This window comes from Lemur catta, chromosome 1, assembly GCF_020740605.2.
Source record: "Lemur catta isolate mLemCat1 chromosome 1, mLemCat1.pri, whole genome shotgun sequence".
NCBI lineage: Eukaryota > Metazoa > Chordata > Mammalia > Primates > Lemuridae > Lemur > Lemur catta.
The window spans coordinates 145,348,358-145,362,994 of record NC_059128.1 but is presented as its reverse complement, the minus strand read 5'-3'; the positions used below and the strand labels follow the sequence as shown (position 1 = coordinate 145,362,994).

The window sequence follows — 14,637 nt, the reverse complement described above, 5'->3', positions numbered from 1 at the left end:
TCATGCCAGTAATCCCAGCACTGTGGGAGGACAAGATGGGAGGATCACTTGAGGCTGAGAGTTCAAGACCAGCCTGTGCAACAAAGCAAAACCCCATCACTACAAAAAAAAAAAGGGCATGGTGGTGCATAGTCCCAGCTACTCAGGAGGCTGAAGCGGGAGGATCACTTTAGCCCAGGAGTTCAAGGCTTCAGTGAGCTATGATCATATCATTGCACTCCAGCCTGGACAACAGAGCAAGACCCCATCAATAAAAATAAATAAATAAATGTGAAAATAAAGGAGATGAAAACTTCAAAAATAACTTCATTAATATCTTCAGAGAATTAAGAAAGCATATTGTAACCGTGAAGCAAGAATAGTGGGCTATAAAAAAATATTCAGAGAATAAAAACAAAATCTTGGAAATTAAGACATGATAGTAGAAATTAAACACACGATAGAACTCAGCAATTCCAACAGGTATATACTCAACAGAACTGAAAACGTATGTCCATGCAAAAACATGTACACAGCAGCACTACTCATAATAGCCAAGTGGAAACAAGCCAAATGTCCATCAACTGATGAATGGATAAACAAATGTAGTATATCCATACAATGGAAAATTATCCAACCATAAAAAGGAATAAAGTACTGACTCTTGCTATTAATACAAGGAGGAATCTTGAAAACATTATGAGAAGTGAAAAAGCCAGACGCAAAGGCTACATATTGTATGATTTCATTTATGTGAAATGTTCACAACAGGCAAATCCACAGAGACAGAAAGTAGATTAGTGCTTTCCAGAGGCTGGGGAAAGAGGAAATGGGGAGTGACTGCTCTGAGTACGAGGTTTATTTTGGGGGTAAGAAAAACATTCTGGAATTAGTGGTGATGGTTGTACAACTTTGTGAATATTCTAAAAACCACTAAAGGGATCACCAATTTAAAGTGGTAAATTTTACATGTGACTTTTACCTCAATAAAAAAATTAATTTAAAAAAACTCAGGTTGGAAAATAAAGTTCAAGAAGTCTCATAGAAAACAGAGAAAAAAGATGATGAGATGGAAAACAAGAGAGAAAAAAATAAGGTTAAAGTATCAGTCCAGAGGGACTAATATTCAAATAAGTGGAGAAAGAGAAAACAAAAAGAAATCCTTACTAAAATAACTTCCAAGAAGTTAAGAACATGAATTACCAGACTGAAAGGGCCCAGAGTGTTAAACACAAGTCCTGAGTTCACACCAGTATGTATCATAGCGGATTATCATAGTGAATTTTAAACACTGGGAACAAAGATGATTTTACAAGCTTCCAGGGGTGGGAAATCAGGTCACACATAAAGTATTAACAGTGAGAATGGCTTCAGACTTCCAAATGTAATTCTGGAAACCAGAAGAAAATAGTGATGCCTTCGAATTCCTGAAGGAAAATTATAGACAAACTACAAGCAGCCTATAGCCAGTCAAACTACTCTATTCTCATACTTGATTATTAAAGACATTTCTAGACATGCAGGGTCTCAAAATTTTACCTCTTTCACACGCTCTGTCAATAAGTTACTAGAAAATTTGCTTCATCAAGTAAAGGAGAAAAATCAAGAGAGAGGGAAACTTTACAGGAAATAAATCTAACACAGAAGAAGGATAAAGGGGATCCCCCGAAACGATGATAAATGTCTCAGAAAGAAAGCCACAGATTGAACCAATGTGATTCAAGGGATGTAATGGAGGACTGTCATCATCAAAATCCCCGCAGCTTTCAGGACCTTCTTTTAACATGAGATGTGCCTGGTCGAGGCTTTCATCAGAATTTAGTTTGTGTTGATCCCATATTGACAGTTTCTGCTGTTCCTTCCCCCATCACCTAGATGGGCTGAGAACTATCTCACAGTACAGGAAAAGTGTTTTGCTTTTACCTATTCCTGAGCTTAGAAGGCAAATCATATAGAGCAGTCTACTCCCCCAATAGTATTTCTTCTAGATATTTACTATAGTACTTTGTAAACATTTCAGTTCTGCCAAATGCCGTGATTGTGGTGAGCCTTGTTTCGCTGGGCTCAATAACAAACTTTCTCAATGACTTACCCAGAAAGGACTCAAGGAACACTCTCTTTGGCTTATCTTCTCCTGGGAGCCTTCATCTAATAGTAGAAATATGCACCTGTCCCTTCATAGTTAGGGTTATGTTTGCTATTCCGTTTTTCAAAACCGAACAATATACTGCTTAGGGATACATACTATGACAGAGATTGGCTTATTGTTCACCAAGCCATTTCCCTCAAGCCTGAACCCTACAGCTATGCTATACTCACATCCTTCCTTGCAGTTAAGTGCAGTCATCTGACTCAGTTCTGGCCAGTGGAATGTGGACAAAAGTGATGTATACAACGTCCTAGCCTGGTGCATCAGACTTTCCATGCAATCTACCATACTCCTTCTCCATGCCAGCCAGATATAGAAGACTCGGTGAAAGTCTCTGAGGCCCCAGGGTATGGTAGAGTCACTGTAAGAAAGGAACCAGAGTCTCTCAGTGACTCTGTGGAACAGACTATCCCTCCATCACTGCTTTTCAACTCACAGCAGACAAAGATGTGAGTGAGAAATAAACTTTAATTATGTTAAACTACTGAGACCTGGAGATTATTTGTTAAAGTAGGTTAGTCTACCCCAACTAATAGACACAAAAAGGTGGCAGAACTTTTTAGTTTTTCAAAATTAACCAATATATTAGTTAGGAATACATATATGGGGCGATAGGGGAGATTGCAGGGCTGATCAAGAAATGCTCTAAAGAGAATGACTAATGTATAAATTGAGGTTGTGATTACTTGGGGGGAGGGGGTGTCATTAAAGGATATCTCAAGGGGATTTCTAGGGTAACTGTAAAGTGTAATTTCTTGACCTAGTAGTGAGAACACAGGTGCTTATTTTACTATTCTTCCTAAAACTGTATTTTTGTTTTATATTTCTCTATATTTCACAAACTAATTATTTTGCTTAAAATAGTTTATAATTTATATTATAAATTAATATATCTAAGTAGATAGATAAGACTCCTGAAATAATGTTGGAGCATTGGAGGGAAACAATAATAGATGAACAGAAAATTATGCAAATAAAATTAGCAACTTTTAACTCCTTGAAAAAACTGAAAGTTAAACAAGAAAAAAATAATCATAATACACTACTTGGCTGAGCAGTAAGCACTATTTATTTAGTTAGAATAAAAACATCAACTATTGATTTTAAAATTTCAAAACTGGGGGGTGGGGCAGAGTGAAAAAAATAAAAATAAAATTTCAAAATTGGAATGCTGCAGGAAGGGAAAGTGGGAGGAAACAATGAAGAAATATAAAATAACAATAAAACCACCAGTAATTCCCACCATCTAAAGATATTCCTGTTTTATTATAATAGCATATGTATTTCGTTAAACAAAAATAGGTTTATAAAACATGCTATCTGATAAACAGCTATAGCAGACAAACTCTTTAGGTGGCTCGTTACCCTGATACCTCTTTCTAGTAGTCACACCTTTGTGCAAAAGGCAAAAGATTTATACGATCTGAAGAGAAATCAGAGTATTCACACTTCTGTATAAATACCTCTCCATGAATGCAGGCGGGTCCTGTGACTTACTTCTAACCAACAGAATATGGCAAAGGTTACATAGGATGTCACTCCCATGATTATGTTACATTATATAAGACCGTCTTGCTAAAAGACTTACTCTAGAGACTCTATTTGCTGTGTTGATGAAGGAGTCCTGTTGAGAAATACCACAGGACCAGGAACACCTGTAAGTTTTCTACAAGACCTGAGAATAGCCTTTTAGAGCTGAAGGCTACCTCTAGAGGACCAAGTGACTGAGTGAGAAGCCTCAGTGCTAAAACTACAAGGAAATTAATTCTGGCAACAACCTAAGTGAGCTTGGGAACGGATTTCTCCCCCACTGAAGTCTCCAGGGGAGAACTCAGCCCAGTTAACACCTCAATCACAGCCTCAACACATTGACTGCAGACCCTAAGCAGAGGACTCAGCCCAGCCATTACCAGACTCCTGCCCCACAGAAACTGTGAGATAATAAAATGTATGTTACTTTAAGCTGCTAAGTTTATGTGATTAGTCACACAGCATAGAAAACTAATATACTAACTTTTAAAACTTTGGATTGGCTGGGTGCAATGGCTCATGACTGTAATCTCAGAACTTTGGGAGGTCAAGGGGGCAGGATCGCTTGAGGCCAGGAGTTCAAGACCAGCCTGCTTGGGCAGTATTTCAAAACCCTGTATCTACAAAAAAAAATTCTTTTTTAAATAATCAGGGCATGTTGGCTGGTGCCTGGAGGCCTAGCTGTTTTGGAGACTCAGGCAAGAGGATTGCTTGAGCCCAGGAGTTTGAGGTTGAAATGAGCTGATTGCAACACTGTAGTCCAGCCTGGGGGACAAAGCAGGACCATGTCTCTAAAAAAATTAATTAATTAATTAATTAATTAAATTTAAAAATAAAGAAATAAAACTTTGGATGAATAAATTCAGCAAAATTTCACAGTATAAAATCAACACACAGCCAGACGTGGTGGCTCATGCCTGAAATCCTAGCACTTTGAGAGGCTAAGCCAGGAGGACTGCTTGAGGCCAGGAGTTTGAGACCAGCCTGAGCAAACATGAGACCCTGTCTCTACAAAAAAATAGAAAAATGAGCCAGGCATGGCAACGCCAACCTGTAGTCCCAGCTACTTGGGCACCTGAGGCAGGAGGATCAGTTGGGCCCAAGAATGTGAGGTTGCAGTGAGCTATGATGATGCCACTGCACTATAGGCAGAGTGAGAGAGAAAGGCCCTGTCTCCAAAAAAAGAAAAAAAAAAAGAATAAAAAAATCAACACCCACAGCTGGGCACAGTAGCTCACGCCTACAATCCCAGCACTTTGGGAGGCCAAGGCAGGAGGATCACTTGAGGCCAACAGTTTGAGACCCAGCCTGGGCAACACAGCAAGACCCCATCTCTATAAAAAGTTAGCCAGGTGGGCCAGGTGCAGTGGCTCACACCTGTAATCCTAGCACTCTGGGAGGCTGAGGCAGGAGGATCGCCTGAGGTCAGGAGTTCGAGACCAGCCTGAGCAGGAGTGAGACCCCGTCTCTACTAAAAATAGAAAAAGTTAGCCAGGCATGGTAGCAAGCACCCATAGTCCCAGCTATTTGAGAGACTGAGGCAGAAGGATCTCTTGAGCCCAGGAGTTTGAGGTTGCTGTGAGCTGGGATGACACCAAGGCACTCTTGCCTGGGCAACAGAGTAAGACTCTGTCTCAAAGAAAAAAAAAGATTAGCCAGGTGTGGTGGCATGGACCTGTAGTCCTAGCTACTCAGGAGGCCGAAGCAGGTGGATTCCTTGAACCCAACAGTTCAAAGTTGCAGTGAGCTATGATTGTGCCACCGCACTCCAGTCTGGGCAACAGAGCAAGACACTGTTTCAAAAACAAAAAACAAAAAGTTTTTTTGCAATACAAATGCAACACAAAAAAGTTGCATTTCTATATACTAACAATGAACAATCCCTAAAGGAAATTAAGAAAATAATTCCATTCACAATAGCATCAAAAATAACACTTAGGAATAAACTTAACCAAGAAGGCAAAGACTTGTATATTGAAAACTATAAAACATTGCTGAAAGACATTAGGGAGACATAAATAAATGGAAAGACATCTCCTGTTTATGAATTAGATTTAATACTGTTAAAATGTCAATAACAACCCAAAGCAACTTACAGATTCAATGAAATCCCTATCAAAATCCAATGATTTATTTTCCAGAAATAGAAAAACCCGTACTAAAATTAAAATTCTTATGGAATCTCAGGGGAGCCCAAATAGCCAAAACAATCTTGAAAAAGAACAAAGATGGAAGACTTACACTTTCTGACTTCAAAACTTTCTACAGAACTACAATAATCAAAATAGTGTGTAACTGGTATAAGGACAGACCTACAGACCAAAAGACTATAAAATAGAGCCCAGGAACAAATCCTCACAGTTTTTGGTCAAATAATTTTCAACAAGGGTGCCAAGACCATTCAATGGAGAATGGACAGTCTTTTCAAGAAATGACTAGGAAAACTGCATATTCACATTCAAAAGAATGAAGTTGGACCCTTACCTTAACACCATATACAAAAGCTAACTCAAAATAGATCAAAGACCCAAACATACAAGCTAAAACTATAAAACTATGGAAGAAAACATATGGGAAAACCTTAATGACATCACATTTGGCAATATTTATTGAACATAACACCAAAAGCACAAGCAACAAAAGAAAAATAGGTAAGTTGGATTTCATCAAAATTAAAAACTTTGTGCATCAAAATACACTATCAACAAAGTAAAAATGCAAACCATGGAATACAAAAAAATATTTGTAAATCATATATCTGATAAGGGTTGATATCTAGAGTATATAAAGAACTCCTACAACTCAACAACAACAAAAACAAAACAACCCCATTAAAACATAGAACAAGGACACAAACAGACATTTCTCCAAAAAAGATACACAAATGGCCAATAAGCACAGGAAAAGATGCTCAACATCACTCGTCATTAGGGAAATGCAAATCAAAACCATGAGATGCCAATTCACACCCATTAGGGTAGCTTTTATTTTTAAAATAATAAATTTTTAAAAAACAAAATAACAAGTATTGGCAAGGATATGGAGAAATTAGAACATTTGTACACTGCTGGTGAGAATGTAAAATGGTCCAGTTGCTGTGGAAAACAGTACGGTGGTTCCTCAAAAAATTATACATAGAATTATATATGATCCAGCAATTCCACTTCTGGGTGTATACACAAGGAATTGAAGCTAGTACTTCAATTCAGATAGATCAAACAGATATTTGTACAGTTACGTTCACAGCAGTATAATTCATAGCAGCCAAAAGCCCAACAGCCAACAAGCCAAATGTCCACCAACAGATGATTAAATAACACGGCACATACATACAATGGAATATTATTAAGCCTTAAAAAGAAATGAAACTCTTACACATGCTACAACATGAATCAACCTTGAAGATATTATGCTAAGTGAAATAAGCCAGACACAAAAGACAAATATTATGATTCCACTTATATGAGGCACCTACCATAGTCAAACTCACAGAGACAAAAAGTAGAATAATGGTTACCAAGGGCTATGGGCAATGAGGAGTTATTGTTTAATGAACAAAGTTTCTGTTTGGGATGATGAAAATCTTCCGGAGATGGAGGTGATGGTTACACAACAATGTGAATGTACTTAATGCCATGAATTGCACACTTAAAACTGGTTTAAATGGTAGATTTTTATGCCAATTTTACAAACATGCACTGCATAACATTTCAGTCAACAACAGACTGCATATATGTCAGTGGTCCCACAAGATTATAATAGAGCTGCCCTATACAGGTGTGCCATTTTTTATCTTTTCTTTTAAGATGGGGTCTTGCTATGTTGCCCAGGCAGGAGTAAAGTGGTTATTCACAGGTGCAACCATTGTGCACTACTGCCTAGAACTCCTGGACTCCTGGTCTCAAGCAATCCTCCCGCCTCAGCCTGCTGAGTACCTGGGACTACAGACACACACCACTGCACCCAGCCCACTTTTTATCTTTTATACCATATTTTTACCATACCTTTTCTATGTTTAGATATATTTAGATATACAAATATTTACCATAGTGCTATAATTGCCTACAATATTGAGTACAGTAACATGCTGTATAGCTTTGTAGCCTAGAAGCAATAGGCTATATCATATAGCCCGGTGTGTAGTAGACTATATCTTCTAGGTTTGTGTAAGTACACTCTATGATGTTCGCACAATGAAATCACCTAATGACACATTTCTCAGAACATATCCATCCCTGTCGTCAAGCAATGCATGACTACATTTACCACAATAAAAAAATTGAAAAAAAAAAAGGTCAACATGGTAAATTTTATGTTATCTCTATTTTACCACAATTTTTTTAAAAAACAAAAAAAAATTTTGGATGGATTGCAAAAGATGCATTTGGCAAGACAAGGAAGACAGTGTCCTCTCATTTCCTTGACTGTCCACCTAGGTATAGCATTATTCACAATGAGGGAAAACCATCTAATCTAAAGCTGAATTTGTTTCTGTCTTTAGTCCTATAATCCTTGGGTCACTTAACTGGAATACTTAATATTTTAAAAAGAGCAACAATACGTATTCAGTTTGTTGTTATACCTAAGTGATCTAAACCATTTAATAGGCAAATACATATTTTAACATCCTAATCCTCTGCATAAGGAAAACAGAAAGCCGAAAGACTGTTCCTAGCTATTAAAATATTTCTACTTAAGAAAGTGGGAGTGTAGAAAGAGTAACAAAATGCTCAGAACAAGTAACTTAAAATAAATTTGTTTCCTAAAGCAGTAAAGGTATCTGTTATATCAAAACTAGTTAAAAATTTTATGTTCCTAATGAAGGAACACTAAGATATACCAAGTTCATATTGAAAACAATAGAAAAAGTTGAACTATGATTCTTTGAGAGGGATTTTAATACTCTACTTCTGAGAAACTAAAAGCACCCTGATAGGCACTCCAAGTCTTTTCCCAACCTCTTTACCACCTTCTCTTCCTCTGCTCTGTTCCACCCTTGCACCTTGCTTTTCTTTCTGGTTTTTGTTTGTTTGTTTTGTTTTATATTGTTTCTTAAGAGGAGGGGGAAGCTGAGACAGGAAAGGGATAGAAGAATAGGAATAAACCAGTAAAGAAGAAAGAAAACCATTACAGTTTATTTTTTCTCCTCACAATGAATCCTAAATACATCATCATCATCACCATCATCAGAAAATGCTAACAATCTGATTTCTGAGGGTAAGGAAAAACTAAATTTCCTGGAGTCACAACCTAATCTAAAGCAAAAGAAAGGAAACCAACCGCAAGCCTGCATCTATAAATTAAGTCTGTATGCAGAATTCTTCAAACACCCTTGACTGTAATACAAAGTTGCAGTTAAATACAGTGACATGAACTTTGGTCAAAGGGTGGAGGGAGCACTAAGTTATTTAACAGCTTTCTACCCTAAGAAGTGACATCAGTTAAAGAACTTTAAACTCAAGTGTTTCCTCCACTGAGTACAGAAAACATCAAGGTTTTCCTAAGATACACACAGTACTGGGAGACAACTACAGTGGGAGATAGCATCTGGTAATAACTAAGAGTTTAAAGATGTAACTTCATGATACTATACAGTTCTATGGGAAAAACAGAATGAGAATTTGGAAAGAAGCTAATTTATCTGTTTGAACTCAGAATAATCCTCTAAAACAGTCCACCATTCCAAGAGTCCTTTTGATCCCAGTGACACGTATGAAGGTCTCTGAAATGGACTGCCATTTCAACTAAGGGCCTCCCTATGCCAGTAATGATAATGTTTTTTCCCTGTTGTAAAACATTTGGCTGATTCTTGGCAAACATTCTCATACAAGAAGAACACAACATCAATGCTGGTATAATCCAATACTCTTCCCTGTGAACATTTTCCCTCCTTAGTTTTCCTTAATCATGAAGTATGAGGAGAAGGGGCAGGAGGAGGGAAGGAAGAAGGGAAGGGGAGATGATGACAAAAGCTTGGAGCCTTCAATAGCAAATGTGCAGAAAAATAAAAAGAAAGAAGAATTTATTTATAAAATTGTATTAAAAAAAATAAAAAAATAAAAGCTTGGAGCCTAGGATATAAAGGCTAAGTAGATTTTTACCCTAAAACTTAGCCTTAATCTTCTGAAGGCAAATGTCCTTTATAATTCCCCCTTCTGTGGTTGCCACTTTTCCTAAACCTTAGGTCTTCCTGACTTGCAGCAGGGCCAGACTAGATTACAGTTATGTGGTAGGTTCTGTCAGGCAAGCTTTGACAAGGTCTCAAAATAGACCCTGGGCTCCAGCCAGGGAAACTGCCACTCACGAGTTTCAACTTCATCATACTTTAGCCCCTCAGCACTTACTTTTTTCTTTAGTTTCTCTCATTTCAAAAAAGCAAAGAATCCTGAACTTTCTCCTGGCCTCCTGTATTACAGGAGGGACCTGTAATACATAAAAACTAAAATTTAAACCTCTTTTCAGAGTGGGGGAGATGATAAAAAAAAATTTTTTTAATCTCCCTTGTTCTGTTCACAAGCACTTTGCAGAACAAAGACAATCTATACCCACTTTCTGCCTTGAGAAATTAATTCATCAATAGCACTCTGGTTTGTCTGCAAAAGGATTTCTGGACGTCAAACTTCACAGAGGTTTATTTTATAATGAATACACTAGGATGTAGAAGATAAAAGAAGAGAAGAGGTGGGCTATTCATTTCTTGTGTGACTAATAACATAGTAGCAGACTCCAGCAGGGCAAGAATTTAAACTATATACAATGTTTTTAATTTATATTGGTCATAAAATTCTGAATCAACCTACTGCAAGATGTAGCCATTTAACTACTACCAAATATAAATGGTTTATAATATGACACCACAAGTCTTCAAACCACAATACTTCTACTCTTACCATCACAAATAAAATTAATCACCTGACACTCAAATGTTTTTAAATGCCTTATGAAATTCATTTGCAATATATTTTTTTTATTGCAGTATATTTTTCTGGTTAAGGAACTACCTCTTTACTCATATTCTCCACAGAGAAAGCAACTACCTAAAAGAAAAAGGGAATGAAATGGCCTCTATTTTGCAGGTGCAATGGATAGTGCTCCTAAGGTAAGGACAGAGTTTTATTTCCTCTTAAATGATCCTCATCAACATTCCTAGCATGCTGCAAGAATTATTTTTTCCATACATCATCAACTCTGTTCCTTCTCACACTAGGAGCAGAGTAAACAATTCAGAAAGAGCTTTGCAAGAAATCACTCTCTCTCTTGCTAAATTCATTTCTAGTAAGGATTTATTTTTGTTTTGAGAGAGAGAGACATACTTTGCCAAATATTAATATGGTCTCCGTATCACTTTTTTTTTTCATCACAGAAATGCTTAAATCCTGACCTAAAAAGGTTTTCCTTGCATATTTACCTATCAAGACTATCAGTTATGGTGGTTTCCACAAGGGATTTTCCAAAAGGGAATCTCTGTTCACAGGGAACTGAAACTCTTAAGTCACTATTAGCTGGACAATAATCAAAAGCAACACTAGGAAACAGTCTGAATATAAAAATGAATATCTAAAGTTTAAAAAATGTCAAAATTTAGTCAAAGAATTAAAGGAATTTGGTAAGCTGGAACAATAAGATAAGCCTGCCATTACTTTATAACTAAAAGTACTTTATAAATGAAAATTAAGGTAAAATAAGCTGAATTCCAAAACAAGGAAAAGAAAAACAAGGCTAAGAGTATCAAGAACTCAGTGATTTCAATGTCATTTCTTTAACATTTTGAAAGCCAAAAATGATCAAATTACATTTCAGCAATAAGAAGTTATTTCTAGTTTAAAATGAATCCACTCCGATAATAAATTACTTCAGTACACACATTCTTCTATAATAGAACTTAAATAAGAACTCAGTATAGTCTCATTCTCCATTTTCAAGGACAGAATCACAAAAACGGGTGATGCTTTCCATTCAAAAGACTATTTTGTACAGTGCAAATTCATTCAGTGAACTATTTCATACCTCAGTGATGGTAGCTGTTCTTTCCACTGATGTTTATTTTACTTCTAGACCCCTTCATTTATCTTCCCACATCTGGCAAAAGAAAAGGAGGGGGAGTAAAATCACATCACTTAGGAACTAACAAACTGCTCTAAACCCAAGCATTCTACAATACTTAAACTTTTATTTCCTTACCATACTTCATCACAATAAATGTTCAGCAACAAATTTAATAAAACACAATACAACACTTCCTATATTATTAGCAAAGGCATCTCAAAAGATAGGCAGAAACAAACTTAGCTTTTCTTTATTTCAACTTTAAGATTCATATCAATGATTCACAAGTGAGTGACCTAACTTCCAAATGAATCATACTTTCCGAAATTCTTACTCTACATGAGTGTATTATAATACTAGGTCATCATCTCAATATCTGCTAAACAGAGCATGACGTTGGTTAAACAGGGTTACTCTGCAAGACTTTTAAAACACAGCAAAAGTAGAGTCCTTGCCAACTAACTCTACCTGCAACAATGCACTCTCCAACAATTGCACCTTTCCATGCAGATTCATCCCCAAAATAAAAATATAATCTTGAAAAAAACTGTTAAACACTGATGAAGAACTTATTCATCCATACCCTGCTCTCCATTTCTCCTGTTCCAATTTTGCATCCACATTCTTTCCCATCGGGACAAGATAAAAAATTAATAGCCACTGTTATTCTAATATACCTTGTTTAGTCAATTAACCTACTCTACTGTTTTTCTGTTTACTGCAGAAATGCTGAATCATTAAATGGAAACTCAAAACAAACTTCAAATATTTTAAGTTTAGGATACAATATTTCCCTAGCCATGAATCAGGAGCCTGATATTTGTATCTCCCACTGTGGAAAAAGTAAAACAAACACTTGAACTTTTTCCCCCCTAAGAAAGAAAAAGAAATGTGTTCCCTTAACTCCTCCTGCTTCCTGCTGGACATGCCCAGCATAGGGATGCCAGGCCTGACTGTAGCTATAGAACTTAATCTGAGTATGAGTAATGCCCCACACCAGTGAAGTATTAACCCCGACCCTCCTAACAAGCGCCCGTTAAACCCGCGCTTCAGTTCGGGTCAAGGAGGAAAAAAGCAAAAATCCCATAAAAATGTTACGCCCTCCACTGGCCTGACACCGTTCCCTGGGGTGCTCGTCCCGAGACAGAACCTGAGTGTGGCGTCTAGAGAGGAACAGAAGGAGACTCGGGCACCCCAAACAGAGGGACAGCTGCACATTTCTCCTACAATGGGAGGAACTAACACTTTCCCCCCGCGCGGAGAGAGAATGAGCGTTAGAAATCAAGAGTGATACCCGAGAACGCAGCAGGCAGGGGGCGACCCTGGCCCGGTAGCCCGCTGGGGGCCGGCCAGTCCCCAGAGAATCCCGGCCCACAGCCAGAGTCACAGGCAGCGAGGATCTCACCCGGCTGCGGAGGCCGGGAAGGGAGCCCCCAGCTCCCCGCTCCCACCGAGGCAGCGGGAGGAGCGGCCCTTACCTGTGTCTGGGCGCGGGCTGTGGCTGCGTCGCCGCCCGGGAAGGGCCGGAGCGCGGCTCGCCAGCCGGGCGCCCGCCGGGGCAAGGGGCGAGGGGCGCGGCTGGACGACTCGGTCCCGGTTTCCCGATGTACGCGGCAGCTCCCAAACCCAGCAGCCAGCTGGTCAGTTACGCCGCTGTGCCCCAGGCGCCGCGGCACAGACAGCGGGAACCGGCCCTCGGGAGGAGCCGCGGCCGGAGCGGCAGGGAGAGGCGGAGAAGGAGGGGGCGGGGCCAAGGGGTCAACGACCCATTCAACCGGAAGCAGTTGTGGCCGCTGCTGCCCGGGAGCGACGCACGCCGCGGGCCTGGCTTTAGCCCCGCGGGGCAAAGTACCCAGGGCTGCTCCGCGGCGAGCTGCGCGCCAGGCAGGTGGGTAAGACTGCCCAAGCTGCTATGCTCCTGCCTCCCTGCTCCGCCATTGCGAGCCGTTGGGGCTGCGCGGAAGGGAGGGTGGCGGGGCGCGACTGCCATTAGGGCGGGGCCTGGGCCGCTGGTAGGGCGGAGGCCCGGGCTTGCCTATGGGGGCGACTCCTCTGGAGCCGCGATTCCTGCGCAGCCCCTCCGACCCCAGGACCAGGGCCAGTAGTATGAACTGTTATGTGTGCCGGTTCAAGGCTGCACCTGTTCTGGTCGCCTGTAAACCGGGTAAGTGGGCTGGGGTGGTCCTCTGACTGTAGAACTGTACGAGGGTGGGTGTGGTTGAAATGCCAAAACCCTTATTTTCAAGATGAAAACGTGTGATCTTAAAATTATTTCCGGAGAAGATTGCTTGGAAGGGAGGGCGGAGGGAGGAGTATAGAGTCAGTTAAAAACAAAATAGAAACATACCTGTCATTTATTATAGAAGTATCTATCAAGGCCCACCAGGTTCGAGGCATTTGGAAACCTTGCCTTCTAGCGGGATTTAAGCAAACAAGGTAATGATAGATTATATTAAGGCTCTGCAGAAAACACAGAGTGATGAGAAAGATTCTGTGGACGAGCCTCTTTGGCTGAATAGGATGGCTAGAGAAGACCTCCAGGAGGAAGTGATAGTTGAGCAGCCTCTTGACGAATAAGGCACGAAATAGAACTTTATGTATAGGTACTCTAGGTTCCAGAACCCCCTGAATAAGCCATATTCACATATATCAACCACACCCACACTTGTATTCTGATTATTACACTTGGAGCCCCACCCCAGTCCACTTACCCAAGCCCATTAGGCCAGACGGATTAGAGGGGACCAGACAGGTATAGCCTTGAACTGGCACACGAATCAATTCACGTTACTAGCCCTGGTCCTGGGGTCATAGGGGCTGGGCATATTAAAAGCCTTTCTCTAAAGCCTTCTGAAAGCTGTTTCTGTGTTGCCCACTCCCTCTTCAATTTCAGAAAGCTTGATCACCCTTAAGAGGTTATAGGAGCTGGCACT

General features: G+C 39.6%; 1 protein-coding gene across 25 annotated transcripts in view; it reads right to left on the bottom strand.

Annotated features, from left to right (window-relative positions):
* Positions 1-13,470, bottom strand: part of LRRFIP2 (LRR binding FLII interacting protein 2) — a 109,391-nt gene extending 95,921 nt beyond the window's left edge. For 10 of the 25 annotated variants that reach the window (XM_045536923.1, XM_045536904.1, XM_045536932.1 and 7 more), the window contains exons 1-2: positions 13,183-13,440; positions 11,666-11,737 (exon numbers count right to left, since the gene is read on the bottom strand). The gene's annotated coding sequence lies outside the window, so the exon portion shown is untranslated. Of the gene's footprint in view, positions 1-11,665; positions 11,738-11,839; positions 12,014-13,182 lie in introns of those variants that run through there. The other 15 variants (XM_045536950.1, XM_045536956.1, XM_045536965.1 and 12 more) reach the window with 5 other exon arrangements.
* Between the last annotated feature and the right edge of the window lie 1,167 nt (positions 13,471-14,637).